Source organism: Scyliorhinus torazame, chromosome 17 (genome assembly GCF_047496885.1).
Source record: "Scyliorhinus torazame isolate Kashiwa2021f chromosome 17, sScyTor2.1, whole genome shotgun sequence".
In the NCBI taxonomy this organism is placed as follows: domain Eukaryota; kingdom Metazoa; phylum Chordata; class Chondrichthyes; order Carcharhiniformes; family Scyliorhinidae; genus Scyliorhinus; species Scyliorhinus torazame.
The window spans coordinates 183,697,280-183,712,867 of record NC_092723.1 but is presented as its reverse complement, the minus strand read 5'-3'; the positions used below and the strand labels follow the sequence as shown (position 1 = coordinate 183,712,867).

General features: G+C 42.4%; 1 protein-coding gene and 1 long non-coding RNA gene across 4 annotated transcripts in view; one reads left to right on the top strand and one right to left on the bottom strand.

Annotated features, from left to right (window-relative positions):
* cpped1 (calcineurin-like phosphoesterase domain containing 1) overlaps positions 1-15,588 on the bottom strand; it is a 258,660-nt gene that overhangs the window by 58,341 nt on the left and 184,731 nt on the right. The gene's annotated exons all lie outside the window — the stretch shown is intronic.
* Positions 1-15,588, top strand: part of LOC140394492 (uncharacterized) — a 50,074-nt gene that overhangs the window by 30,348 nt on the left and 4,138 nt on the right. The window contains exon 2 of the long non-coding RNA XR_011935889.1: positions 6,166-6,230. This is a non-coding gene — a long non-coding RNA (uncharacterized lncRNA). The remainder of the gene's footprint in view (positions 1-6,165; positions 6,231-15,588) is intronic.

Below are 15,588 nucleotides of genomic sequence, written 5' to 3'. Positions count from 1 at the left end.
CCACGATGCCAGCCATGCTGCGATGCCAGCCATGCTGCGATGCCAGCCATGCTGCGATGCCAGACATGCCGCGATGCCAGATGGAGTTGCCTGCCTCCAACTCAGGAAAATCCGCCTCCGGGCCAGCAATGAGGCGAATGCCAGAGCAACCCCCCTACCCCAGTTCTCGGCTCCGGCTGGTCCAGCACCACAAATACAACTACAAACGGGCGTGGCTCTAGATTCACATTCAGCATAGTCGATATGGCGACAGAAAAAGACCCCAAAAAACCCACCAGCTTAGGACGGATCGCAACATGTGCAAGTGGTGAGCCGGCCCTCTCGAGCACCTCTCAGACTTGTCCTCGACCCCTGTTCCCTAAACACCAGCTTTAGCTAAATCAAACTCAACCTCGCGCAAGATTACGTCGCATTCACCCGATGAATTGGATTGGATTTGTTTAGTCACGTGTACCGAGGTACAGTGAAAAGTATTTTTCTGCGAGCAGCTCGAACAGATCATTTAGTACATGAAAGGAAAAGGAAAAGAAAATACATAATAGGGCAACACAATGTAAATGCATAGACACCGACATCGGATGAAGCATACAGGAGTGTAGTATTAATCAGATCAGTCCCTAACAGGGTCGTTTAGGAGTCTGATAACAGCGGGGAAGAAGCTGTTTTTGAATCTGTTTGTGTGTGTTCTTAGACTTTTGTATCTCTGAAGAGTCACGCCATACCTCCTCCTCCAAAATGGGTCCCAGCTCCTCCTCCCACCTGGCCTTTACATCCTCCACCAAAACCTGCTCTTCCCCCATGATCTGCCCATATATCTCGGACGTGCTGCCCTCCGACCCTGCACAAGAGTATCCTTTCCAGCAAGTCCCCCCCCCCTCCCCACGCTTTCTCCTTCAACTCTTCCCAGCTGGCAAACAGCCCCTCCGGAAACAAGTCCCTCACCCTCTCCAGTCCTTTGCCTTTCCACCCCCAAATGTAGTGTGCAATTTAGCCGGCTCAAACAGTTGGTTCCTACACATCTTTGGATTGCGGGAGAAACCGGAGCACCTGGAGGAAACCCATGGTGACATGGAGAGACAGGGCAAATTCCACACAGTCACCTTAGGCCAGAATTGAACCTGGATCCCTGTGAGGCAGCAGTGCTAACCACTGTGCCACCCCTCTGCAGATCTGCTCTAACCCTACTTACCAGGCTTGTAAAATTTAACCGACAAAGTCGTGCCCAGTCCCGGGCCACCTGGACCCCCAAATAACGTAAACTAGTCCCAGCTTAACGGAAAGGCAGCCCAGTTCCACTCCCCAAAGGGCTAAACACAAATACTCGCTCATCCCAACATTCAGTTTATACCATGAAAAGGAGCCAACCCTCTTCAGTTTTCCCAATATATCCCCCATAATTGGCCCAGGCCTTTAGTGAATCCGCTGGGTTTTTACATCGATCAATAATGGTTTCATGATCAATATTGGACTTTTAATTCCAGATTTGTATTGAATTGAAATTTCACCATCTGCCGTGACGGGATTTAAACCCAGATCTTGATCTGGGTCTCTGGAGTACTAGTCCAATGACAATACAACTGTGCCACTGCCTCCCCTTAGCTAATCCCATTTACCTGCCCTCAACACGTAGCCCTGGAAATGTTTTCTCTACAGGAGCGTATCCAATACCTTATTGCTTATCTACTATATAGTTATGTTATGATCACTATTGTCTAAATGTTCTCCAATGTTTATTTCTCTTATCTGTTCTGATTAATTTCTCATTATGGATCCAGAAGGATTAAAGATTGGAACCTCACTCATCACATAAAACAAAATAGAAAAATGCAAAGTCAAACAGACAACTTTTGTCATGGTCGCTTGTTTCAACTGACAGACTTTCTTCAGAAATTTCTCAAGTCTGATCTATCTGCCTTCCCACACACATTCTATAGCTTATGACTTGAAATTTAATTACAGCTGGGATACATTTCATATCTTCAACAGGCTGAGGCAATTAACTCTTAAGTGAAAGCAATTTTAGCCTACTTGCTATTGCAAAGACACTGTAACATGTTGAATCAAGCAAGCAGCGCATCTTTTATTTATCTGCTTATAAACAACAGCAAAATGTTTGACCATTTTTCACCTTGTCAGCAATTGATCCTTCTCATTTCTTTAATTACGCAATTAGCCTGGTCTGTGTCATGATATTCAGGTAAACAGCATAGCACATACATACTGATGGACAGATCAACGGACCAATCAACACACACAACACGACAGCCAATCACAGGCAAGAGCATACACAGTACAAAACAGGGAACACGACACTTCCTGGGCACTCGAGCAGGAGACGGCTCAGGGCACAGAGCTCATTGCAGGCCACTCAGACATCCACCATGTGCTGAGTGCCACTACAAGATAGAATTAGGAATAGGTCCACAGAATCAAGGGTCATGATCGGACCTCAGTAAACAGTTTACCAGTGTAAATAGATGTTTGAAATAAAACTGCGTTGTACCACTTACAACCATGCTGGTTCATCTGTGTAGCAGAGTACCCAACACTTCAGTCTGTTGCATTGAAATTCTGCATTTTATATCGCCAAATAATAATCCTTTATGTTGGGTTTTCCTCTTCCCTGTGCCTGAGAAAACAGCTGCCCTGAGGTTGTGAAAGGTGTTGAACATACTGCAAGCATTTCTCCTTCCCTTCTATTGTTTTGTCTTCTGACTGCTTCGGAGCACTGGTTGCTGCATTTCACTGCACATTCAGCAAAGAAACTTAATAATGTGAAGCAACAATGAAAAGAACATGAGTCCTGGGATTTAAGTAAAGTGTTCTTGTAATTTAAAAGCAATTCGAAAAATAAGTGTCGATGCACAAGTCCAAGTAGAATCATAGATTATCATAGAATCATAGAATTTACAGTGCAGAAGGAGGCCATTCGGCCCATCGAGTCTGCACTGGCTCTTGGAAAGAGCACCCTACCCAAGGTCAACACCGCCACCCTATCCCCATAACCCAGTAACCCCACCCAACACTAAGGGCAATTTTGGACACTGAGGGCAATTTAGCACGGCCAATCCACCTAACCTGCACATCTTTGGACTGTGGGCGGAAACCGGAGCACCCGGAGGAAACCCACGCAGACACGGGGAGAACGTGCCGACTCCGCACAGACAGTGACCCAGCGGGGAATCGAACCTGGGACCCTGGAGCTGTGAAGCAATTGTGCTATCCACAATGCTACCGTGCTGCCCTAATGGTGGAGAGCTCTGGTAATCTATTATCCTGGTAGAATTGAGCAATGTTACAAGTACACACAGCAGTACTTCCATCTGGCATGGTTCACATCTACTGATCCAGGCAAACTGCTGAAACAGAGAAATCTCTGCTGATTACTTCAGCTCATTTGTTTTTGATACACAGTCTGCACAGATTTGGAAAATCAAATCAAGTGGCTGTTAACGTTAGATGAGAGCTCAAGTGAATAACTGTTCTACAGCCCAAAGAACAGGCTCTTGAGAAACCCTTGCTCATGTGGAGTGAAGAACAGGCCAATATTCAGTTTTGTAGGTAGATCAATCACAAGGCCAGTGGTTTCTTGGAATGGTAAATACACACACTTTTCTATTCCCTTTTGCCTCAGATTTCAAGTATCTTGTAACTGACAGCGCTCTTGTTCATCAGTGAATCCCAATGAATGTGCTTTGAAGGTTTTCACTCGCCTCACTGTCTATGTATAAAATTCAGCAACACATCTGAGGTAATGAATAGAAATTCTTGAGCCTTTATTCTTAAGATATTGCAATTAATACTATGCCTCCAGTCCTTGACTCGTGATAGAACGTTTACTTTCAAGATATAATTTTAAAATATGAAGCAAATCTATTAAATGAACAAAGAACAATAATATTGCACACAGATTTTAAACATAAATAAATAAATTTGACAAAGTATCAATAGGCCATAAATCTAAATGGCAGCCTGCATGTCTAAAATTAATTTTATATACACAAGATGAAATGAAAAAAATTAAAATTGCTTATTGTCCCAAGTAGGCTTCAAATGAAGTTACTGTGAAAAGCCCCTAGTCGCCACATTCCGGCGCCTGTTCGGGGAGGCTGGTACGGGAATTGAACCGTGCTGCTGGCCTGCCTTGGTCTGCTTTCAAAGCCAGCGTTTTAGCCCTGTGCATAATTATAGAAGACCAATTATAGATAATTATAGAAAACCAATCAGCCTATCTTACGTCAACCATCCAGAATGACATGAAAGCTTCCCAAGCAGTTGGAGTGGTTCTTGAATGAGTCAATGGATTTCATCTCCACTACTCTGTTCTTGAGTCTATTCCATGTATTGATAATCTTTTGCGAAAACATGTCCTGACACATGTTCGAAATTTGCTGATGATTAGTTTGAATCTGATGCCCCTTGCCCAAATCTAACAATTTAATTTGAACTGACTGTCCAAATTTACTTTTCGCCCCCATGTTATTTACAATCTTCTTTTCCTTTAAAAGATCACCTCCTGAGGTACCTAATTTTAAAACGGAAAAATAGATGATCAAGAAATTTGTTGATGCCATGCCAATTTTAGAAATAGTAGTGTGCAAGTGCATTCATGCACCCAAAGTCAAGATGCCCTGGATATGAAGATACTAATATTTTTGACAAAAGAATATGCTTGTAATTCAGCTTCATGGATGATGCAGGAGCACTCAGAAGATAACCAAGCACCATGCTAAAGCATTTACCATATGCAATCAAAAGGGTATTCTGGAGGGGAAGTCACTGAGCCAAATGCAAGCAGGATAGCTTGAACTACTAGAAAATGTTATACGTGAATAAAATTCCAGTATTGGGTAGAAGATGTTATCTGCAGTTACCCCAGTAAACCTGAAGTCTTTTTTTCTTCATTCTTTAAGGGAAGTGGGCATCATTGGCAAAATCAGCATTTGTTGCCCCTCCCTAATGCCCTTGAAAGGAGTGGCCTGCTGGGCTATTTCAGAGAGGGCAGTTAAGAGTCAACCATATTGATGTGGGCCTGGAGTCACATGTAGGCCAGACTTATTAAGGACGGCAGATTGTTTTCCCTGAAGACCATCAGTGAACCAGATGAGGTTTTACAACACTTGATGATAAGTTGTCATGGTCACCATTCTTAGTCTAGGGTTATATTTTGAATTTATTAACTGAATTTAAGTTCCACCAGTTGCCATGGTGGGATTTGAACCCATGTCCCCAGACCATTAGCTTGGGCCTCTGGATTATTAGCCAGTGGCAATATGCCAGCTCTATGTGAAATGGATAAAGGACATATGCAACAGCAACTCTGTGCCAGACACTAACATTGCAAAAAACTAAATTATGACAAAACACAATGTTGTGGTATCAACATCTGTGGTAAGTTTATCCTATTATATAGTTAAAACATGATTGTCGAATTGTTGTCAAGCTTCGAAAAGCTCAATCTGTTGAAGAATAGAATTATCCTCTGGATTGGCGTGGTGGCAGGGTAGTGGTGATGGTGGTGACGAAGGAAGGAACTGAGCCACAAAAGAGTCAGTTGTTTGTCCCAGAACTCTTTGTAAAGCTCAAGGGATTCAAGGAACCCCTGAATGGCTACAACCATCTTCCCAACCACAAGAGATGTTAAAGGTAGAGGGTTCAATTGCACATGTTAAAACAGTAGATTTAAACAATTCTAGTTTCTGCATTTAGCATCAAATAACCTAAACAACTTTAAATATCCACAGACTGGAATGTTCACACCCATAATTTAACGTTGGCACAGTGGTTAGCACGTCTGCTTCACAGCACCAGGGACCCGGGTTCGATTCCCGGCTTAGGTCACCGTCTGTGTGGAGTCTGCACGTTCGCCCTGTGTCTGCGTGGGTTTCCTCCGGGTGCTCCGGTTTCCTCCCACAAGTCCTGAAAGACGTGCTTGTTAGGTGAATTGGACATTCTGAATTCTCCCTCAGTGCACCCGAACAGGCGCCGGAATGTGGCGACTAGGGGCTTTTCACAGTAACTTCATTGCAGTGTTAATGTAAGTCTACTTGTGACACTAATAAAGACTTATTATTATTAACTGTTGCTTGCATTTATTGCAAATATTTAATCCTATAAACAAACCAGGAAAATGATTAATTAATCATGACATTTTTTTCAATTCAGTTTCCTGGAAATTCAGGTACATCCTTTTTGGTCCATGGTGGCCGCACAGACACAGGACCTGAACGGTAAGATTGAGAAATCATCCATATAGGGCCTCGTTAACTTCAAGGGGAAATCAATATTTTCAGATTGAGAGGATATCCACCGGGGATCAGGATTAGAACTATCACTCACTCTCTCTCTAGGTATAAGGTACACATTCATTCGGAGTCAAAACAAAAATAGGATGAATGGTATTGAAAGGTCATGACCTGAAACATTAACCCTGCTTCTCTCTGCACAGATGCTACGGGACCTGCTGAGCATTCTCTTTATATTTCATCTGCAGTATTTTGCTTTGTGCATGTTGTTGGGGATGGAATCATAATTACTTTTAGAGTAAATACACATCTGACATGGAAACATTGAAAAATATATGAGGAAAGAACGGAAGAAGAGCTCTTTCAGGTGTACTGGCAGGGGCAGAAAGAGCCAAAGCACAGCATGCAGCACAGAAGGAACCAATGGTTCTAAGACTGGAGAAGAGAATACGAAGAACTAAAATGGATACGCAGAAACAGCCTCTTTAATTAGTAGTAGCTTTAACACTGATGCTTTAAATAGCTGTATCGTCAACATATTGGCATTTATTTGGATCCCAGTTTGAGCTGACAATTATGTCTGCATAGGGAGACTGGATTGTCTCTGGACCTGCTGTCTTTTCATGGATCTTGCACACCTGTACACCATACTATTCCCAAAGCAACATTATTTGGTTTAAAATTTGCTCCAAGGACATTTATTTTTGACCTTTTATGGTATAACTGCGATTAATTTATTATCTTTCTACACAATTCACTAACTGTGTAAATGGGGACTGAGTTCACCGTGTATCTATTTGTGACGTGCTGACATGACATTCTTTTGCAACAAATTATCAATAAAACAAAATACTATTCATTAGATGAACGTAGGCATAATATTCCAATCTAGTTAATAAGGTTTTATAATTGAACTTCTAATGAAGATAACAATTAACTTATCCCTGGAAATGCAAAATCATCATAAAGTCACTACCGTACCTCATTTCCTGCTGCAAATGATTCAGCTCAAAACAACATAAAAATCAGGTGCCAGCACTTTGGAAGAAATATCGGCAATTTAGTACAGACTAATCTCCAAATGATGTTGTTAAAATACATATACTGCCACAATGGAAAGTGATTTCAGGAACACATCCACGCAAATGTGGTAGCTTAACCAGTGAGTCACACATGGCAATTTGACTCGCAAATGCTCCAGAATGAAGTATATAAATATATTTGGAATAATGTGCATCTTCAAAGAAAATCGGGAAAGAAATGTTTTTTGTTAAGTTTCATCCTGAGCAGCTATGTAACATAGGACTCTGCTCTCAGGGGTACACACTTGGACAAACATCAAGTGCTGCTGGAAACCATGAAGTCAGTGGAATAGGGTCTTCAGGGTGTCTGAAACTTGATGGACATCCAGTGAAAGTCCATCACTGAAAGTTGGAGACTGACGCAGTCCAATATCCACGATTCGTGGGGGTCGGCACCCCATGTACTGTATTTAATCAAGCTCATCCTCATTGCACTGGGTGTAATGCCTACCTTGAATTGCACTGTCATGTACTTTACAAATTTTATGAAATAGATCCTTGGAAAAAAATTAGTATCACAACACACGGCACCAGTGGCAGCTTTTAAATTTTGCTCACGGGCATGGGCATTGCTGGCTAGGCCAGCATTTATTGCCCATCCCCAATTGAGCTTCAGAAGGTGGTGGTGAGCTGCCTTCTTGAACCGCTGAAGTCCATGAGGTGTAGGTACACCTCCAGTGCTGTTCGGGAGGGAGTTCCAGGATTTTGACAGAGTATAAAATGCACACAAAGCAAAATTTGAACTGAATAAGGGAAATTTTAAAATTTTGCATGTTACGAGGAAGTGGGTATTCCCTCCTACAATGCAACATTGTTAAAAACAAACTGCCGTTGAGTGGAATTCGACACTTGTATCCAAGCACATATGTGAAGAGCTCCTTTGGGCCTAAAATTCCGATGGGGTACCAGACTGAAAAGCTGAAAGATAGCCTTCTGGGGGTCTGAAATTTGTATCAAAACATGGTTATGAGGAGCAAATGATCCTCCCACATTCACCGAGGGAGTGCATCTGGTGTAGCTCATGGTCCATCCTGGGAGTTCCACCCATTGTGCATTCAAAGGTTTGCAGAAATCTTGCCAACTGAGACCTAGCTAGATTCAATAGTTATGTAGGCAAAGGTAATGGATGGACCAGGGGGGGTAATCAGTTGTCTTTAAAATAATAAGCGCTTAAGAATTGAAGAAAAAAATCTGTCTTACTCATTTTTAACTCAGCCCAGGACTTTAAGTCTCTCCTATTGGAGCAGCTCTGACCTCCAACAGCTGAATGGATATGGCAGCTTTGGACCACACATAAAGACATGCGACACCTATTCCAATTATGCTAAGCACCCTGTTCCTATGTTCTGGTACTGGATCTGCAGCCGTGCCCATGGACAGGAGTACTTCTATGTTTTCACTGGCACAGTGGAACTTCAGTAATTTCAGAGTGCTATCCCCAGTAAAGGTATGGCCTATCCACAACTTTTAAAACATGAACTAAAGTCAATTTGCAATTTTCTGGAACAAACCTTTCTTTTAAAATGGATATTAAAGTGCTGAACAAAATGGCTGCCGAGAGTCATGTGACTTGATTTGTGGGTTCAGACTGCCAAAGGACAAAGGGATGCATTCCGAGGTAAGAAGTCTTTTTTGTTCAGTCATGGGATGTGGGCATCACTGTCATGGACAGTCTTACTGCTCATCCCCAATTGCCCTTGAGAAGCTGTCAGTAAGCTGTCTTCTTGAACTGTTGCAATACAGATGGTGTAGATGTACCCATGGTGCTGCTTTGGAGGGAGTTCCAGGATTTGCGTCTCAGTGCCTGCTCAGTGGACGGCTGAGAAGTTGGTGGAGTTCCTGGCGACAAGAATTTAGAAAGCAAAGGTCATGGATGATCTGGCAAAAGTGACTGAACCAATTTGGGCAGCTCTGGGAAGGATGGAACAGCAGTTGCGGTTGCAGAATTAGTCATTGCAGAAGGTGAAGGAGACAGTCTCAGATCATGGGCAGCACGCTGCCACAGTGCACTGTTGCTTCACAGCACCAGCAACCCGGGTTCGATTCCCGGCTTGGGTCACTGTCTGTGGGGAGTCTCCACGCTCTCCCTCTGTCTGCGTGGGTTTCCTCTGGGTCCACTAATAATAATAAGAATCGCTTATTGTCACAAGTAGGCTTCAATGAAGTTACTGTGAAAAGCCCCTAGTCGCCACATTCCAGCGCCTGTTCGGGGAGGCCGGTACGGGAATTGAACCTGCACTGCTGGCAATGTTCTGCATTACAAACCACCTGTTTAGCCCACTGTGCTAAACCAGTCCCATACTAGTGGAAGTATTGGTGGTCATCTTCCAAAATGCTAGAGATTCTGGAGTGGTTCATGCAGATTAGAAGGTAGCAAATGGAGCCCCACTATTTAAGAAAAGAGGGAGAGAGAAAACAAGGAAATATTATAAAGGATGAGAGAACTGGATACAGAAAATAATGGTAGCATTGGGCAGAGTCAACATGGAGTTATGAAAGGGAAATCATGTTCGACAAACTTGTTAGGAGGTTTTTTGAGGATGTATCCAGCGGAATAGATAAGTGTGTGTGTGTGTGTGCGTGCGCGCGGGGGGGGAGTGGATGTGGGCAATTTCAATAAGATTCCAAACACGAGATTTTGATAATTGTGGAAGCAAAATTAGAGTGCAGGTGATTTGGGATAATAGGCTATGATGGACTGAGAATTGGATAACGGACAGTAAACAGAGAGTAATATAAACAGATCATTCTCAGGTTAGTAAGCTGTGATAGTAGGGTACGGCAAGGATCAGGGCTTGGACCCCAGCTGTTCATGATCTACATGATTTGGATGTTTGTGCGGGGGGGGGGGGGGGGGCAAATGTAATATTTCCAAGTTTGCTGGAGACACAAAACTAGGTGGGAATGCAAATTGTGAGGAAGATGCAGCGAGACCTCAAGGGTCTCGTTAAACAGGTTAAGTGAAAGGGTGAAAACATGGCAAACAGAATATAATGTGGAAAAATGTGAAGTTATCCACTGGTTTAGGAAAGTCAAAAATGCGGAATATTTTTTAAAAGTGAGAGAAAGTGTTGATGTCCAAAGGAATCTGTGTGTCCTTATTCACATCCCATTGAAAGATAACATGCTGCTGCAGCAAGCATTTAGGAAGGCAAATCATATTTGGCCTTTTTGTAAGAAGGTTGCGGAGACTGGGCCTCAATTCTTTAGATTTCAGAAGAATGTCATGTGAGAGTACCTTTAAGACATGGATGTTTAAGTAATGTACCTTTAAGAAAACAATGATGTCAGAGAGTGGGTGGGGCTGAGCTCAGATCAGCCATTTTGCAGTTTTTAGTTTCAGTTTTGAAAAAGAGATTGTGTGTGCCTGTGTGTTTCCAGAGAGCTGCAGTTTGAAAAGAGCTTGGCAGTGTCTGTGTTTGCAGTGATGGATCTCTGCCATGAAAGACTGTCTCTGGATCATTTGGGTGATTTAAACTCATAATAGTAAAGCCTTTAACCTGATGTGATTCTGTTTAAAGGTGTTAAGTCTCTTGGAAGTTTGAGGGAACATTTTGAGGAATTATTTACGGTTGCAATATTTTCTGAGTTATCTTTGAAGAAAGGGGTGTTACGAGACCAATGTTTATTTAAGATGTTAAGTTGAGTTCATGGAATAAACATTGTTTTGTGTTTAAAAACCCATGTGTCCATAATTGTAATCCCACACCTAGGGAACAAGCCGTGTGCTAGGAAAAGCAACAGATCCATTAAAGGGAGCGGTAGGTTGAACTCCATGATACATTTTGGGGTTCTGAAAACACCTCACCCATAACAAGAATGAAAAGGGATCTCAATGAAGCATACTAAATTCTTACAAAACCTGACAGGATAAATGTAAGTAGGATGTGTTCCCTGGCTAAAGGGGTCTAGAGCCTGAGGACACAGTCTCAAAATAAGAGGTAGGCCATTTAGGATTGATGAAAGGAATTTATTCACTCAGAGGTGGTGAGTCTTTGCAATTGTCTATCCCAGAGGACACTGGAGGTTCAGTCATTGAGACTGTTCAAGATAGAGATCAATACACTTCTAGAGATTTAATATATCAAGGGATATGGGGATATTGTGGGAAAGTGGTGTTGAGGTAGATCAGACATGATCTAGTTGAATGACAGAACAAGCTCAAAGGGCTGAATGGCCTACTCCTGCTCCCATTTTATATATTCCTATGAAACTATAAGTAGTTAATTCAAAATCTGCTGAAAATCCATCTCTTCTCGAGAACCCTCTAACAATTCTGATATACAACTTTAGCTATTGAATCCATGTAGACTACTCTATAACAATAAAACTACCTTTGTCACCGGCTGTGCTATGCCTGCTTTCTTTCAACGCTATCTAATCACACAAATTAAGAACTACCCTTTTGTTTCTAACTAACAAAAGTGCACTATTCTCTCTAACTGTATTTTTTCCTCGAGAGAGTGCGCGCATGTGTGTGTGAAAGGTGAGTGATGATATAGCATTAGACTTTCAGGACGATCAGTTAAATAGGTAATCTTCTTTATTTAAACCCACGATAAGCTTGCTGCTGGTTTTTCAAATTGTTCACACACTCGGGGGATAAGAAAAACATACCTCTTCCTTTTCAAAATACAGATTCCAGACAGAAGAGACAAGGTTTGTAGCTCTCCCTCATCCCTGCCTGTAACACCAGGCTTATGAATCTAAATTCACAATGGAGAGCACAAACATTGCACACTACCCTCAAATAGTCAAGTAATTTAAAACAGTAGCTACTACTTGGTACAATTCAAAAAAAGAATACATAGAACATAGAAAATACAGCACAGAACAGGCCCTTCGGCCCACGATGTTGTGCCGAACCTTGGTCCTAGATTAATCATAGATTATCATTGAATTTACAGTGCAGAAGGAGGCCATTCGGCCCCGAGTCTGCACCGGCTCTTGGAAAGAGCACCCCACCCAAACTCAGTACCTCCACCCAACACCAAGGGCAATTTTGGACACTAAGGGCAATTTATCATGGCCAATCCACCTACCCTGCACATCTTTGGACTGTGGGAGGAAACCGGAGCACCCGGAGGAAACCCACGCAGACACAGGGAGGACATGCAGACTCCGCAGAGACAGTGACCCAAGCCGGAATCGAACCTGGGACCCTGGAGCTGTGAAGCAATTGTGCTATCCACAATGCTACCGTGCTGCCCTTAAAAACAAATAAATCTACACTATATCATTTTACCGTAATCCATGTACCTATCCAATAGCTGCTTGAAGGTCCCTAATGTTTCCGACTCAACTACTTCCACAGGCAGTGCATTCCATGCCCCCACGACTCTCTGGGTAAAGAACCTACCTCTGATATCCCTCCTATATCTTCCACCTTTCACCTTAAATTTATGTCCCCTTGTAATGGTTTGTTCCACCCGGGGAAAAAGTCTCTGTCTACTCTATCTATTCCCCTGATCATCTTATAAACCTCTATCAAGTCGCCCCTCATCCTTCTCCGTTCTAATGAGAAAAGGCCTAGCACCCTCAACCTTTCCTCGTAAGACCTACTCTCCATTCCAGGTAACATCCTGGTAAATCTTCTTTGCACCTTTTCCAAAGCTTCCACATCCTTCCTAAAATGAGGTGACCAGAACTGTACACAGTACTCCAAATGTGGCCTTACCAAAGTTTTGTACAGCTGCATCATCACCTCACGGCTCTTAAATTCAATCCCTCTGTTAATGAACACGAGCACACCATAGGCCTTCTTCACAGCTCTATCCACTTGAGTGGCAACTTTCAAAGATGTATGAACATAGACCCCAAGATCTCTCTGCTCCTCCACATTGCCAAGAACTCTACCGTTAACCCTGTATTCCGCATTCATATTTGTCCTTCCAAAATAGACAACCTCACACTTTTCAGGGTTAAACTCCATCTGCCACTTCTCAGCCCAGCTCTGCATCCTATCTATGTCTCTTTGTAGCCGACAACAGCCCTCCTTACTATCCACAACTCCACCAATCTTCGTATCGTCTGCAAATTTACTGACCCACCCTTCAACTCCCTCATCCAAGTCATTAATGAAAATCACAAACAGCAGAGGACCCAGAACTGATCCCTGCGGTACACCACTGGTAACTGGGATCCAGGCTGAATATTTGCCATCCACCACCACTCTCTGACTTCTATCGGTTAGCCAGTTCGTTATCCAACTGGCCAAATTTCCCACTATCCCATGCCTCCTTACTTTCTGCAGAAGCCTACCATGGGGAACCTTATCAAATGCCTTACTAAAATCCATGTACACTACATCCACTGCTTTACCTTCATCCACATGCTTGGTCACCTCCTCAAAGAATTAAATAAGATTTGTAAGACAAGACCTACCCCATACAAATCCGTGCTGACTATCCCTAATCAAGCAGTGTCTTTCCAGATGCTCAGAAATCCTATCCTTCAGTACCCTTTCCATTACTTTGCCTACCACCGAAGTAAGACTAACTGGCCTGTAATTCCCAGGGTTATCCCTAGTCCCTTTTTTGAACAGGGGCACGACATTCGCCACTCTCCAATCCCCTGGTACCACCCCTGTTGACAGTGAGGACGAAAAGATAATTGCCAACGGCTCTGCAATTTCATCTCTTGCTTCCCATAGAATCCTTGGATATATCCCGTCAGGCCCGGGGGACTTGTCTATCCTCAAGTTTTTCAAAATGCCCAACACATCTTCCTTCCTAACAAGTATTTCCTCGAGCTTACCAGTCTGTTTCACACTGTCCTCTCCAACAATATCGCCCCTCTCATTTGTAAATACAGAAGAAAAGTACTCGTTCAAGACCTCTCCTATCTCTTCAGACTCAATACACAATCTCCCGCTACTGTCCTTGATCGGACCTACCCTCGCTCTAGTCATTCTCATATTTCTCACATATGTGTAAAAGGCCTTGGGCTTTTCCTTGATCCTACCCGCCAAAGATTGTTCATGCCCTCTCTTAGCTCTCCTAATCCCTTTCTTCAGTTCCCTCCTGGCTATCTTGTATCCCTCCAATGCCCTGTCTGAACCTTGTTTCCTCAGCCTTACATAAGTCTCCTTTTTCCTCTTAACAAGACATTCAACCTCTCTTGTCAACCATGGTTCCCTCACTCGACCATCTCTTCCCTGCCTGACAGGGACATACATATCAAGGACACGTAGTACCTGTTCCTTGAACAAGTTCCACATTTCACTTGTGTCCTTCCCTGACAGCCTATGTTCCCAACTTATGCACTTCAATTCTTGTCTGACAACATCGTATTTACCCTTCCCCCAATACATACTGCCTTAAATCAATGAATATTATATCAAGGACAATGTTTAATTGAATGTTGAATGATAGCAATAAAAATGAAAATAGGATCTATTCAGCTAGTTGATGCTAAAGGGATCAACCTCCATCACAACAGTCCCGCTTTGAAACGTATTTAGCACAGTGTACATTTTCAACACACCATAAATAAACTTCAGTACCGCAAAAAAATTGAATTTAATACCAATGCACATTTCAGAGAATGAATTTGAGCATCAATTATCACCCATGGTGAAACAAGTAATTGTAACCAGGGTGAACACAAGGTTCTTGATGGGAAGGGAGGAGGAGGAAGAAAATAGATTTGGTGCATTTTCATCCTCTCCTTTAGGCTTATTCCTTAAAATCTCAAAGTTAAACATAAACTTGTCAGATTGGACTGGGTTTGCAAAGTTCCTCATTTATCCGTCAGAATTTATTTCCCCCTTGTCATTGTTAATTTGAAATTGTTCCCTCTCCTCTCAATGCGGCACCAGCAATTCTACATTTTCTATGCTTTGACTTCAGATGTCGTCTGTTATACCATAAACAATTTTTGAAATGGTGGCAAATATGCTACTGTCTAGAATGTCATAACAATTGATACTTATATTTGTAATTAAACAAACACCAACACGGAGTCCAAAAATGGCACATATTTAACTACTATGTGTATAAGCATACAGAGAGTAAAAAATTGTGGTGATGAATCGGGAATTTCATAACAATGTTACAAACAGTTTTATTTTTGTAACTATCTCTGTACATGGACTTTTACATGCGCTTTTAATTCTTGCTAAATGCAAATAAATGTCAGTACTAGAAACCTCCCCTTGAGTAGAAAACCTGTAAGTTATGAGGAAGGTAGTCATTGACAAACTAACATTTGAAAGTTAATATTTTAATTGCCTGTTTGCTTTATTCATGCTGGTCTATTGA